Below are 14778 nucleotides of genomic sequence, written 5' to 3' on the forward strand. Positions count from 1 at the left end.
CAGAAGGAGCAGGCGGACCGCCACCGCAGTGAGGCACCCGTACTCCACCAGGAACCTCCCGCTCCGCCTGCCCTGCCAGATGCTGAGCCCCCGGTTTGTGGGGCCCTTCAAAGTTCTTTGGAGGGTCAATGAGGTAACTTACCGACTACAGCTCCCCACGAACTACCAGATCTCACCCTCTTTTCACATTTCCCTCCTCAGACCGGTGGTTCCTGGTTCCCTGGCTGATGCCGTCCCCCACAATACCCCTCCGCCTCCCCTGGACATCGAGGGAAGCCCCACCTATGCCATTGGATCCCTCCTGGCCTCCCGACGTCATGGAGGTCGGCTCCAGTACCTGGTGGACTGGGAGGGGTACGGTCCAGAGGAGTGGTTTTTGGTTCCGGTGGACAACGTTCTAGATCCCAACATCATCAGAGATTTCCACCTTCGCCGTCCGGACCAGCCCGCTCCTCGCCCAAGGGGGCCGTCCACCTGGCCGACCACACATCGGGGGGTACGGTCACGTCTAATCCCGCTCCCACTCTCTGGTGCTCGATGTCGCCGGTCTACTAACCACCGGTCCTGGCAACCCATCATTACGCACACCTACGCCTCATTAGGAACACCTGGACTTCATCACTTCCCTGATTACTCCCCATTTATCTAGCACACCGTTATCACCCTACAGGCTGTATTGTTTATGTGTTCATGTTCAGAAGCTAATCTTATTTGTGTATTCACTCTATGTTCGTTCTTATTAAACTCACCGACTGCACCTGCTTCCTGACTCCCTGCGTCTTCGTTACCATTACAACGATGTGCAACGAGTTAAACTACAAAAGGGAAAATAAATAAACATCAATATGGTGTTTGTTATTCACTGGTTTCCCTTTTCTTGTGGTAACAGGTCACAAATATTGCTACTGTGATGGCACACTGTGGTACTTCACCCAATAGATATGGGAGTTTATCAAAATTGTATTTGTTTATTAATTCTTTGTGGGTCTGTGTAATCTGAGGGAAATACGTGTCTCTAATATGGTCATACATTTGGCAGGAGATTAGGAAGTGCAGCTCAGTTTCCACCTCATTTTGTGGGCAGTGTGCACATAGCCTGTCTTCTCTTGAGAGCCAGGTCTGCCTACAGAGGCCTCTCTCTATAGCAAGGCTATGCTCACTGAGTCCGTAAATAGTCAAAGCTTTACTTAATTTTGGGTCAGTCACAGTGGTCAGGTATTCTGCCACTGTGTACTTTCTGTTTAGGGCCAAATAGCATTCTAGCTGCTCTTTTTTTTGTTAATTCTTTCCAATGTGTCAAGTCATATTTTTGTTTTCTCATGATTTGGTTGGGTCTAATTGTGTTGTTGTCCTGGGGCTCTGTGGGGTCTGTGTGTTTGAACAGAGCCCCAGGACCAGCTTGTTTAGGGGACTCTTCTCCAAGTTCATCTCTCTGTAGGTGATGGCTTTGTTATGGAAGGTTTGGGAATCGCTTCCTTTTAGGTGGTTGTAGAATTTATTGTATATTTTCTGGATTTAGATAATTAGCGGGTATTGGCCTAATTCTGCTTGCTCTGCATGCATTATTTGGTGTTTTACGTTGTACACTGATATTCTTGCAGATTTCTGCATCTCAGTCTCAATTTGGTGTTTGTCACATTTTGTGAATTCTTGGTTGAGTGGACCCCAGACCTCACAGCCATAAAGGGCAATTTTTTCTATAACTGATTCAAGTATTTTTAGCCAGATCCTAATTGGTATGTTGAATTTATGTTCCTATAGAAGGCCCTTCTTGCCTTGTCTCTCAGATCGTTCATAGCTTTGTGGAAGTTACCTGTGGCGCTAATGTTTAGGCCGAGGTATGTATCGTTTTTTGTGTGCTCTAGGGCAACGGTGTCTAGATGGAATTTGTATTTGTGGTCCTGGCAACTGGACCTTTTTTGGAACACCATTATTTGTCTTACTGAGATGTACTGTCAGGGCCCAGGTCCAGTGGCGGCTCCTGAAAAAATTCTCAGGGGGGGCAATTTTTCTGATGATTTAGGTGACCTACACACATTTTAAAAAAGATATGTCCAGCAACAACATGAAGACAGGGGCAGCATATAAGTCAATACCAGAAGCATTTATTGACTGATCTCAAAAGTGTTGGCTTACCAGGGTTGGTGGAGCCCTCAGTTTCATCTTTGCCTCGCAAAGCTAACTCAAACACTCCGCAAAACTTCACACACTGGATTAGCCGGCTGAGGATGTGGCGGTTCTTGCTAATGTCGTAGTAAATATATTTGTTATAGTGAATATGGAATATGATATGTTGAGTAAAATGTTGTGCTAAGATCTATTTAGGTCAGGAGCTGGTTATAAGTTCTGTTCCTATCCAATAACAATGGACAAAAGGGTCCTATCTTGTCAGCCTTGTCAGCAGGTGGCCAAGGACAACACCCACGCCATAGGCCTCTCAGTTCTTCCAACTCACGAGTTCTTGCTCTGAGGACACACACACACACACACACAAACACACACACACACACATCATCACTGTTAAACACACACACACACACACACACACACATCATCACTGTTAAACACACACACACACACACACACACAAAAATCCCCTCTCTTAGGCTGAACATTTGAAGACAGAGAACCCGACTCAGAGCCAATGCAACAGTGACAGTAGCCTGGAGGGGACCTCGCCCAACTCATCAGGACCAATCAGAAGATCAGAACTACTAGATTCAACCTACTTCATTTATTGCATAAAATGTCTGCACACAATGTTTCGGGGCTCTCTTCAGAAATAATAATAATAATAATAATATGCCATTTAGCAGACGCTTTTATCCAAAGCGACTTACAGTCATGCGTGCATACATTTTTGTGTATGGGTGGTCCCGGGGATCGAACCCACTACCTTGGCGTTACAAGCGCCATGCTCTACCAGCTGAGCTACAGAAAGTGGATACTCATGGATGCGCATCGCAATTGTAAAATGTCAACACAATTGGAGACACCACGTCATTTTTGGAGACATGTTATTGACAGTAAACTATTGTAGATGTGACTGCTAACTAAATAAAACATTTTAGCTGGCTAGCTAATCATCTTAGCTAAATGTGGGGCAAACAATTCAGTTATTTACCGTTAATTTGAGGGATTGGGGTGAAAGAAATCGAGTTACATAGTGATACTTTACGATATACTGTATTGACAATATCGCAATATTTTAGCGCTAGTTGGCTGTACCTGCACCAAAACACCATTATTGTTCCTTCATAGCTTGTTCTCAATCTTTTCACATTGGGAGCCAATTTGTTTTCAGCACTTTTATTTCCATGACTGATCAAAACTCGTTCTCATGGCTTTCTGATCCCTCTGCAACAGACATATGGTGCGCAATAAAATCACAGTATCGAATCGCAATACGTATAGAATCATGAGACTCGCAATGCTGATGCATATATCTTATCGTGAGGTTCCTGGCAATTCCCAGCCCAAGTTCATTTGCCACAACAAATCTCTTCGCTAGCAAACGCGATGTCTTCTCCAAAACGGCAATGTGTCTCCAGCAATGTTTACTTTTTTGACGTTCTATGGCATCTCCACTTTCCAAGCATATATGACCACATGTAATATTTTGGTAAGTGATGCAAATAGTGAACTATGTAGGGCCAGGATGTAAAATATATGTAGCTGCAGCAATTTCTCTTATCTGATATGGTAAGTAATGGGGCTTAATTTATAGCTCCCTAAGAGTTTGACGAACGGGTCCGTGCACGCGATTCCAGATATCTTTACCTCTGAATAAACTGCCTTTATTATACCATATCCACCCTGTCCAAAGTCTCTACTTGGTCTCAGTTCTCCAGTAAACTTGTGATTATCAACACTAACCTCATCGTTGTGGCGGCGGACAGCTAGCCTGTATCCCTCATCAAGTTGAGTGGCAATGTTATTTTTCCGTTCGTACCAATTTTTGGAAAATCCTCGGGTGTAGGACTTTCCGCCTTTAGTAGAAACCTGTTGAATTATTAAATTTGGTCTGGGAGGTCCTAATTGTTTCGTTGCCAATTTATCTTCATTTGTTCGCCGACAAAAAGGAACTTCTTTCAAAGACACAATCCGCTCTTTTCTCAGTTACGTTCATGGTTACGTTACGTTACGTATGACGAAAGCGGCGTAAGTGCAAGCCCTCAGACACCCATAGAGATTGTATTGAAGGCTCTGAAATTTGAAAAAAATAGATTTTACATTAGAGGCTATGAGAGACTTCTGGGCGATTTTCAACCTGACTGAAATCGCCCCAAAAGGGGGGGGAGCCATTTGAAGCACGACTTTAGCCTGATTCGACATTTAGTGGCAGTGTGGCACTGTGGCAGATCAGACGTATAGATTACAACACTGATAACTACTGTTGCCGTGATATAATTGATTAGAAAAAAAATCCCTTCCTTTTCCCGTTTGGCAGTGCGTCGCCCATATCGCCCTATTGAACAGGCCGCCCCTGCCCAGGTCTGACAGAATCTGTGCAGAAGATCTAGGTGCTGCTGTAGGCCCTTCTTGGTTGGGGACAGAAGCACCAGATCATTAGCAAACGGTAGACATTTGACTTCAGATTCTAGCAGGGTGAGGCCGGGTGCTGCAGACTGTTCTAGTGCCCTCGCCAATTCGTTGATAAATATGTTGAGGGTGGGGCTGAAGCTGCATACCTGTCTCACCCCACAGCCCTGTGGAAAGAAATTTGTTTTTTGCCAATTTTAACCACACACTTATAATGTATGTTTTTCCCCCAACACCGCTTTCCATCAATTTGTATAGCAGACCCTCATGCCAAATTGAGTTAAAATATTTTTTGAAATCAACAAAGCATGAAGACTTTGCCTTTGTTTTGGTTTGTTTGTTTGTCAATTAGGGTGTGCAGGGTGAATACTTGGTCTGTCGTACGGTAATTTGGTAAAAAGCCAATTTGACATTTTCTCAGTACATTGTTATCACTGAGGAAATGTACGAGTCTGCTGTTAATGATAATGCAGATGATTTTCCCAAGGTTGCTGTTGACGCATATCCCACGGTAATTATTGGGGTCAAATTTGTCTCCACTTTTGTGGAGTTGGGTGATCAGTCCTTTGTTCCAAATATTGAGGAAGATGACAGAGTTTAAGTATAGCCAATTGGAATTTGTGGTCTGTATATTTTATAATTTAATTTGGAATACCATTAACACCACAGGTCTTTTGGGGTTGGAGGGTTTGTATTTTGTTCTGTAGTTCATTTAATGTAATTGGAGAATCCAGTGGGTTCTGGTAGTCCTTAATAGTTGATTCTAAGATTTGTATTTGATCATGTATATGTTTCTGCTGTTTGTTCTTTGTTATAGAGCCAAAAAGATTGGAGAAGTGGTTTATCCATACATCTCAGTTTTGGATAGATAACTCTTCGTGTTGTTTGTTTAGTGTGTTCCAATTTTCCCAGAAGTGATTAGATTTTATGGATTTTTCAATTACATTGAGCTGATTTCTGACATGCTGTTCCTTCTTTTTCCGTAGTGTATTTCTGTAATGTTTTAGTGATTCACCATAGTGACGGCTCAGGTTTTCTGGGTCTCAATGTTTTTGGTTGGATAGGTTTCTCAATTTCTTTGTTAGGTTTTTGCATTCTTCATCAAACCATTTGTCATTGTTAAATTTCTTAGGTTGTCTGCTTGAATTTAACCGAAGGGGTAGAAGATTAGCAGTCCCTACTGTCAACAGACTTCTCTCGGTGGATAAGAGGGCTTTAACCTCACAATCTAATGCTTTAGTTAAACTATATCTACAGAAACATCAGCCTCATATAAATTCCGGTTTGAGGATTAGGAGGATGATGGGAATAAGGTGCAGGGTGATGAGCAGGTGTTCACGGGTGTGGGTGGGCTCAAGAGCAATAATATGAGAAGGCAGGGGCCCCCGTTGGGTTATTAGAAATAGAAAAAGGGAATAGCTGGCCGTAATTAGGTAGAGCATGGCACTTGCAACGTCAGGGTTGTGGGTTCAATTCCCACGGGGGGTCAGTATGAAAAATGTATGCACTCACTAACTGTAAGTCGCTCTGGATAAGAGCGTCTGCTAAATGATGTAAATGTAAATGTAAATTAGTGTTCCGACCCCTGTGAGGAGAAGAGTTCAATGCGATCAGTTGAATATGGTGGTGATGATTATTAGCTATCGCATTAGATTAGGAAGAGGTGGAAGGGCTAGATTGACTAAACTGGCTACAAATCATCAGGTGGTCATCAGGGGGAGAATTATTTGTATCCCTCGGGCTAGAAGTATTGTCCGGCTATGTGTCCGTAAGTAGCTTATATTAGCCAGGCAGAATAGTGCTGAGGAGGCAAGACCGTGTGCAATCATAAGGATAATTGCGCCAGTAAATCCCCAGGGTGTCTGAACTAGAATACCCCCTGCGACCAACCCCGTGTCCTACTGAGGAGTAAGCGATCAGTGACTTCAGGTCCGTTTGACGCAGGCAAATGGATCCGGTTATAATAATACCCCAAAGGGCTAGGACAATAAATGGATATGCTAGCTCCTTGGTTAGCGGGTCCAGTATGACTATTATACGTATTATACTGTACCCACCCAGTTTAAGAAGAACAGCAGCCAGGACTATAGAACCTGCGATTGGGGCTTCTACATGGGCTTTTTGGAGTCATAGGTGAACGCCGTATAGGGGTATTTTTATAAGAAAGGCTAAGAGACAGGCAGCTCATCATAGCTTGTCTCCTCATGTTAAAAGGTGAAGAGGTTGTGTATATTGCAGCGTCAATATGGACAGTGTTCCATTGTCATTTTGTAGAAGGAGGAGGGCTACAAGGAGGGGCAGGGAGCCGGCTAAGGTGTAAAATAAGAAGTAGGTGCCTGCACTGAGGCGCGCCGTCTGGTTGCCCCACCGGGTGATGATTAGTGTTGGGAGAAGTGTGGCCTCAAATATGATGTAGAACATAATGATCTCTGTGGCACCGAATGCTAAAATTAAGAATATTTGGAGGGAGACTAAAAGAGAGATGTAAGTCTGTTGGCGATTAAGGGGTTTGGGGTTGATGTGGTTCTGGCTGGCGAGTTGTTTGTGCCTGTGTGTATTATGATGTGGCTGGGGGACCCTAGTCGCTCCCCTGACAGCAGCTCCAGGACACGCCAAGCGTTCGGACACCAGAGTTTAGCTACTTGGTGTTTGCAGGACAGTTTGAAGAGGTTTGATCAGACTCGCTCGGGGTGGGGTGGTCGTCACCAAGAGAAAGCTTCTCCTGCCGTGCTCTCGCTTTGATTCTGTGGAAATCCTTTTGGAAATGTATGAAGTTGCCCTGCACCACCACTGTTCCATTCTTGTACAGGTTGACAGAGGGTGTCTCAGGGTCCTCGTTTTCCAGTATTCTGATTTCCCACCCTCCGCCAATACCCTCTCTCTTAAAAGAGGGGTTTTGTGCTCTTATAGCTGTGTGCCATGCCCAGGGATGATCTGTGTGGAAGATTAGGTTGCTTACGTTCCCATTTTTGTAGCAGTCAGCAAAAAGTATCTCTAGATTGTCCATGAGGAGCTTCTCTTTGTACTCTTTCCGTGCCTTGTCATCTTCAATATCCAAGGGGTACTGTACTGTGGTGACCTCTGCACAGGGGGAAGCCATGGAGCAGGGGGCCAAAGAGTCCTCTGCATTTGGGTGGGGGAGGAACTCAGCTGCCATTGTTGGGCTCAGGGGCTTCACACCTCTCACTGCACACTTCAGTGCTAATTAATGTTGCAGCCGGGTCTGTTTTTTCCTAGCAAGCTTGGTAGCCTTTTAATTTAGCATTCAGTCTTTATAAAGTTAAATATCTAGAGATTATTGTAATGTTCTTTTCCTTCTAGGATTTCAAAGTAGCTTCAGACTGAACATGACTTACTCAGTTCCAGGTTGGATATCTGTTGTGCTTCTTTTGCTGGTTGCTGGTTTGTCAGAAAGTTTGCTGGATAGTCCTTGGCAGTAAGAATCCTTGGTAATAAAAAGTAATGTAAGTTAGTTAGGAGACATCCCGATATCCGGATCACCGACATAGGCGGATGTGGTGGATTGAGATGCATCCCATACAAAAAAAACGGATATCTCTAGCTTAAACAGACTGATTTTTATGGTGATTTTTATTTTATGTTAATTAGACTCAAGGGGGATTTATGAAAGCCTAAGATAACATAAATACAGGGCAACATTTTGTTGTGGTACAGCCTGAATTCAAAATGGATTCAATCTTTTTTTTTAAACACTCAACTACACACAATACATGACAAAGTGAATTTTGTTTTTTATAAATGTTTGCATATTTATTAAAAATGAAATACAGAAATATCTCATTTACATAAGTATTGGCACCCCTGAGTCAGTACTTTGGAGAAGCACCTTTGGCAGCGATTACAGCTGTGAGTCTTTCAGGGTACATTTTGAGAAAATTAGACGCACAAATATCATACCCCCAAGATATGCTAACCTCTCACCATTACAATAACAGGGGAGGTTAGCATTTTGGGGGGGATATGATATTTATGCCTATGTAACCTTCTCACTCATCATTATTCACGATTCATTCATGAATATCTGTAATCATGGTAGCATTCACTTTAATGTAGAAATGTTTAGAAACATATTCTATTCTTATTTACAGTAAAAGTGACTTCAAAATGGCACAATACAATATTTACCATTCATTTCTATTGGGCACAAAATAATCTGAAACACAACCAAAACAAACAGCAAAAAGCACTTCTGTTAAACACACAGGGATCGCTCTTGCAACTAAACTCAGAAAATAATGGCTAAACATCACAATTACGTCTTTGGAATCGGGCTGGGAATACAAGTGCCTGTTTAATTGATATTACAGTGGAATATATTAGGTTCTTTCCTTTCTTATTCCACAGAAACAAATCTCTATGGTTGCGTCCCAAATGGCACCCTATTCCTTACACAGTGCATAGAGCCCTATGGGCCCTAGTCAAACATAGTGCACTACAGTGCCTTGCAAAAGTATTCATCCCCCTTGGCGTTTTTCCTATTTTGTTGCATTACAACCTGTAATTTCAATTGATTTTTATTTGGATTTCATGTAATGGACATACACAAATTAAACCAAATTGGTGAAGTGAAATGAAAAAAATAACTTGTTTCAACTTGTCACATGATCTCAGTATATATACACTTGTTCTGAAAGGCCCCAGAGTCTGTAACACCACTAAGCAAAGGGCACCACCAAGCAAGCGGCACCATGAAGACCAAGGAGCTCTCCAAACAGGTCAGGGACAAAGTTGTGGAGAAGTACAGATCAGGGTTGGGTTCTAAAAAAATATCTGAAACTTTGAACATCCCACGGAGCACCATTAAATCCATTATTAAAAAATGGAAAGAATATGGCACCACAACAAACCTGCCAAGAGAGGGCCGCCCACCAAAACTCACGGATCAGGCAAGGAGGGCATTAATCAGAGGCAACGAAGATTCCAAAGATAACCCTGAAGCTGCAAAGCTCCACAGCGGAGATTGGAGTATCTGTCCATAGGATCACTTTAAGCCGTACAGCTGGGCTTTACGGAAGAGTGGCCAGAAAAAGCCATTGCTTAAAGAAAAAAATAAGCAAACACGTTTGGTGTTCGCAAAAAGGCATGTGGGAGACTCCCCAAACATATGGAAGAAGGTACTCTGGTCAGATGAGACTAAAATTTAGCTTTTTGGCCATCAAGAAAAATGCTATGTTTGGCACAAACCCAACACCTCTCATCACCCCAAGAACACCATCCCCACAGTGAAGCATGGCGGTGGCAGCATCATGCTGTTGGCATGTTTTTCATCGACAGGGACTGGGAAACTAGTCAGAATTGAAGGAATGATGGATGGCTCTAAATACAGAGAAATTCTTGAGGGTAACCTGCTTCAGTCTTCCAGAGATTTGAGACTGGGACAGAGGTTCACCTTCCAGCAGGACAATGACCCTAAGCATACTGCTAAAGCAACACTCAAGTGGTTTAAGGGGAAACATTTAAATGTCTTTGAATGGCCTAGTCAAAGCCCAGACCTCAATCCAATTGAGAATCTGTGGTATGACTTAAAGATTGCTGTACACCAGCGGAACCCATCCAACTTGAAGGAGCTGGAGCAGTTTTGCCTTGAAGAATGGGCAAAAATCCCAGTGGCTAGATGTGCCAAGCTTATAGAGACATACCCCAAGAGACTTGCAGCTGTAATTGCTGCAAAAGAAGTATTGACTTTGGGGTGGGGGTGAATAGTTATGCACGCTCAAGTTCTGTTTTTTTGTCTTATTTCTTGTTTGTTTCATAATAAAAAATATTTTGCATCTTCAAAGTGGTAGGCATGTTGTGTAAATCAAATGATACAAACCCCCCAAAAATCAATTTTAATTACAGGTTGTAAGGCAACAAAATAGGAAAAATGCCAAGGGGGGTGAATACTTTCGCAAGCCACTGTTTATAGAGAATAGGGTGCCATTTGGGACGCATCCTATATTATCAGTGATGCAACATAGAGGTTGGGAGTTAGAAGACAATATACAGGACATTTTCCATAGGCTTTTTCCCAAGTGTTTGTAGCATTATCTAGAGAGTTTGCTCTTATATGATGTAAACAATGCTAAGAGGAGAGGAGATACTGAATGATATACAGTCAGATCGCCTGGGTCTTTGGGGTGAATCCAATGTAGATTTGGGGAGCACAAAGTGCACAACTTTAATAAAAACACCCTATTCTATCATAATTCACATCTTCCTATCCTGCTACCATATTTGTAGCGTGTGTATGTGGTCCCTGTGTGAATTGAACCCACAACCTTGCCGTTGCTGGATCGAGAAGATGTTGTCCATAAGCTTTGTGCTGAGCTATGATGGTGGCTAACTGAATGCCCAGTTTGCCCATCCACCCTCCTACTGCTGAAGCTTAACCAGATTGATGTGATAGTCCTGCAGATGCTCACAACAGTCCTTGGAGCCCCTGGCTGCTTAGGAGATTGATCCAGCATGCTGCCACCATGTTTGCTGCTGCTGCTGCTTTGTGATAAGTATTACTTTATTTGTATGGCTTCTAACACAGTGTCTTCACAGTCATTGTATTGCATGTTATAGAATGTCCTTTTGCAATCATTCCTATAATTATGAGAAAGATCAATATCAAAGTTTATTTGTCGCATGCACAGAATGCAACAGGTGTATACAGAGAAATGCTTACTTACAAGCTCTTCCTCAACAATGCAGTGTTCAATATCAAAGGAAATAAAATAGAAAATCCAGAATAGGATCTTAAAGAGAGCTATGCAAATATGGTAGTAGAGGTAGATTTATACAGTGAGTGAAAAAAGTATTTGTTCCCCTGCTGATTTTGTACGTTTGCCCACTGACAAAGACATGATCAGTCTATAATTTTAATGGTAGGTTTATTTGAACAGTGAGAGACAGAATAACAACAAAAAAATCCAGAAAAACGCATGTCAAAAATGTTATAAATTGATTTGCATTTTAATGAGGGAAATAAGTATTTGACCCCTCTGCAAAACATGACTTAGTACTTGGTGGCAAAACCCTTGTTGGCAATCACAGAGGTCAGACGTTTCTTGTAGTTGGCCACCAGGTTTACACACATCTCAGGAGGGATTTTGTTCCACTCCTCTTTGCAGATCTTCTCCAAGTCATTAAGGTTTCGAGGCTGACGTTTGGCAACTCGAACCTTCAGCTCCCTCCACATATTTTCTATGGGATTAAGGTCTGGAGACTGGCTAGGCCACTCCAGGACCTTAATGTTCTTCTTCTTGAGCCACTCCTTTGTTGCCTTGGCCGTGTGTTTTGGGTCATTGTCATGCTGGAATACCCATCCACGACCCATTTTCAATGCTCTGGCTGAGGGAAGGGGGTTCTCACCCAAGATTTGACGGTACATGGCCCCGTCCATCGTCCCTTTGATGCGGTGAAGTTGTCCTGTCCCCTTAGCAGAAAAACACCCCCAAAGCATAATGTTTCCACCTCCATGTTTGACGGTGGGGATGGTGTTCTTGGGGTCATAGGCAGCATCCCTCCTCCTCCTCCAAACACAGCGAGTTGAGTTGATGCCAAAGAGCTCAATTTTTGGTCTCATCTGATCACAACACTTTCACCCAGTTCTCCTCTGAATCATTCAGATGTTCATTGGCAAACTTCAGACGGCCCTGTATATGTGCTTTCTTGAGCAGTGGGACCTTGCGGGCGCTGCAGGATTTCAGTCTTTCTTGGCGTAGTGTGTTACCAATTGTTTTCTTGGTGACTATGGTCCCAGCTGCCTTGAGATCATTGACAAGATCCTCCCGTGTAGTTCTGGGCTGATTCCTCACCGTTCTCATGATCATTGCAACTCCACGAGGTGAGATCTTGCATGGAGCCCCAGGCCGAGGGAGATTGACAGTTCTTTTGTGTTTCTTCCATTTGCGAATAATCGCACCAACTGTTGTCACCTTCTCACCAAGCTGCTTGGCGATGGTCTTGTAGCCCATTCCAGCCTTGTGTAGGTCTACAATCTTGTCCCTGACATCCTTGGAGAGCTCTTTGGTCTTGGCCATGGTGGAGAGTTTGGAATCTGATTGATTGATTGCTTCTGTGGACAGGTGTCTTTTATACAGGTAACAAGCTGAGATTAGGAGCACTCCCTTTAAGAGTGTGCTCCTAATCTCAGCTCGTTACCTGTATAAAAGACACCTGGGAGCCAGAAATCTTTCTGATTGAGAGGGGGTCAAATACTTATTTCCCTCTTTAAAATGCAAATAATTTATAATGCGTTTTTCTGGATTTTTTTGTTGTTATTCTGTCTCTCACTGTTCAAATAAACCTACCATTAATATTATAGACTGATCATTTCTTTGTCAGTGGGCAAACGTATAAAATCAGCAGGGGATCAAATACTTTTTTCCCTCACTGTACATGTAGGCAGGGGTAAAAGTGAATGGGCAGCAGGATAAATAAATAATAATAAACAGTAGCAGCAGTGTATTTAGGTATGTGTGTGAGTGACGTTCAATATATATGTGTGTGTGTGCGTGAGTATGAGTGTGTGTGCGAGCGAGCGAGAGTGTCAGTGTAAGTGTGTGTGAGTGTGCGCATAGAGACCTATGAGTCAGTGCAGATAGAGTCGGTGCAGAATAGTCAGTGGATGAGGGTGAGCAGCCTATGGTTAGCTGTTCAACAGTCTTATTGCTTGGAGATAGAAGCTGTCTCGGAGCCTGTTGGTCCGAGACCTGATGCTCCGGTGGCTGACGTCTTTGGCAATATTCCGGTCCTTCCTCAGACACCACCTGGTATAAATGTCCTGGAAGGATTGAAATTCAGATACAATGTATCAAGTAAAGTAGCCCAAGGTGAATGTAGTTACTGTACCACAAACACAACATATTCTGTTGGAAAACTTCCATAGCACAACTGTGTTACACTACACACATGCAGTTACAATAATAAATGTTTATCGGGCCAAAACTCTAACCCAGATAACAAACACTGTAATTAAGCCTACCTAGATGTAAATAGTATCAGTTGTGAAGCAAACATTTCAAACAGTGCCATTATAATGAGAAGGATATCACATTGTCATTATGATTTTGAGAAAAATATACAACTTTGGAAAAAAGTAAAACTGTAACTGTAACTATCAGCTTGAAACCGAAATATGAAATAGAGAGATAGAGAGAGAGTGGTGGGAGAGAGATTGAGTGAGTGAGTTAGACAGGGAGAGAGGGAGACAGGGAGAGAAAGAAAGAGAGGAGAGAGAGAGAGAGAGAGAGAGAGAGAGAGAGAGAGAGAGAGAGAGAGAGAGAGAGAGAGAGAGAGAGAGAGAGAGAGAGAGAGAGAGAGAGAGACTCCGACTGGGCCCCCAGGGTGGTCCACAGGAAGTGGCGGGGCAAGGGTGGAGGAGGGAGAAGAGGGGGGAGGGGGAGGAGTGTGAGGGTGGGGATGAGGGAGGAGGAGATGGCAGAAAACAGAGGGGGAAGATGGGGGGATGGAGAGGATGGAGGAAGAAATAAGAGGGAGGGAAGTGGGTGATCAGACAGAGATGCTATTCGTCATTACAGTGTGTGACATTCATCATCCTCTCCCATGATGCTTGTCATCCATCCAAGATCCACTGTCACCATAACCGATTGAATGTACTGTAGACCTTTGTATCTTTGTGTGATTTCTGACATTTCTGACATGTGTTAGGCTAATCAACTGCATTATCCCACCAAGTTAAAGCCGTTAGGGTTTATAGGGGAATTTTATCAGGGAAAGTCATCACACAAGAGTAGCTCAGCGAACTTCATTAAACTCTATTACAAAGCCAATCAATCAGTATAGGCCTAATCAAATTATCTTAATTGTTCTTAAGCATGTATGATTAACATTCCTCCTTTGGGAGCCCACTGATGTGCTATACATGTTAGCTAGGTTTACTTCAGTGTAAGCCAGAAGCATGTTAAAGATGTTATATGGTATATGTATGTTAACATCAGACCAGGAGATCAATCCATTAAATGGTCAAATCATGTAATATGTAAGGGTGGATTTTTATTATTCAAAATGTCAATGTCTAGACTCTAGTTCCTCATCAGTTGTATGTTGATTGATATCACTGATTGGTATCTCCATGTATGCGTAATCGTTGCATGTCTCGTTCAAATTATTGACGACTACACGTGGATAACTACCTACCATGCAGAGGAGAATAGAGGCGTTCAATTTGGCATTTCACGTAATCAACGCTCCTATTAAAAGGGTAATGGAGAGGAGAGGGGA

The 14778-nt window shown here is 43.0% G+C and overlaps 1 pseudogene; it reads right to left on the reverse strand.

Moving 5' to 3' along the window:
• Positions 1-397: 397 nt before the first annotated feature.
• On the reverse strand, positions 398-7699 carry LOC121583525 (annotated as a pseudogene).
• Between the last annotated feature and the right edge of the window lie 7079 nt (positions 7700-14778).

This window comes from Coregonus clupeaformis, chromosome 15 (genome assembly GCF_020615455.1).
Source record: "Coregonus clupeaformis isolate EN_2021a chromosome 15, ASM2061545v1, whole genome shotgun sequence".
In the NCBI taxonomy this organism is placed as follows: Eukaryota; Metazoa; Chordata; class Actinopteri; order Salmoniformes; family Salmonidae; genus Coregonus; species Coregonus clupeaformis.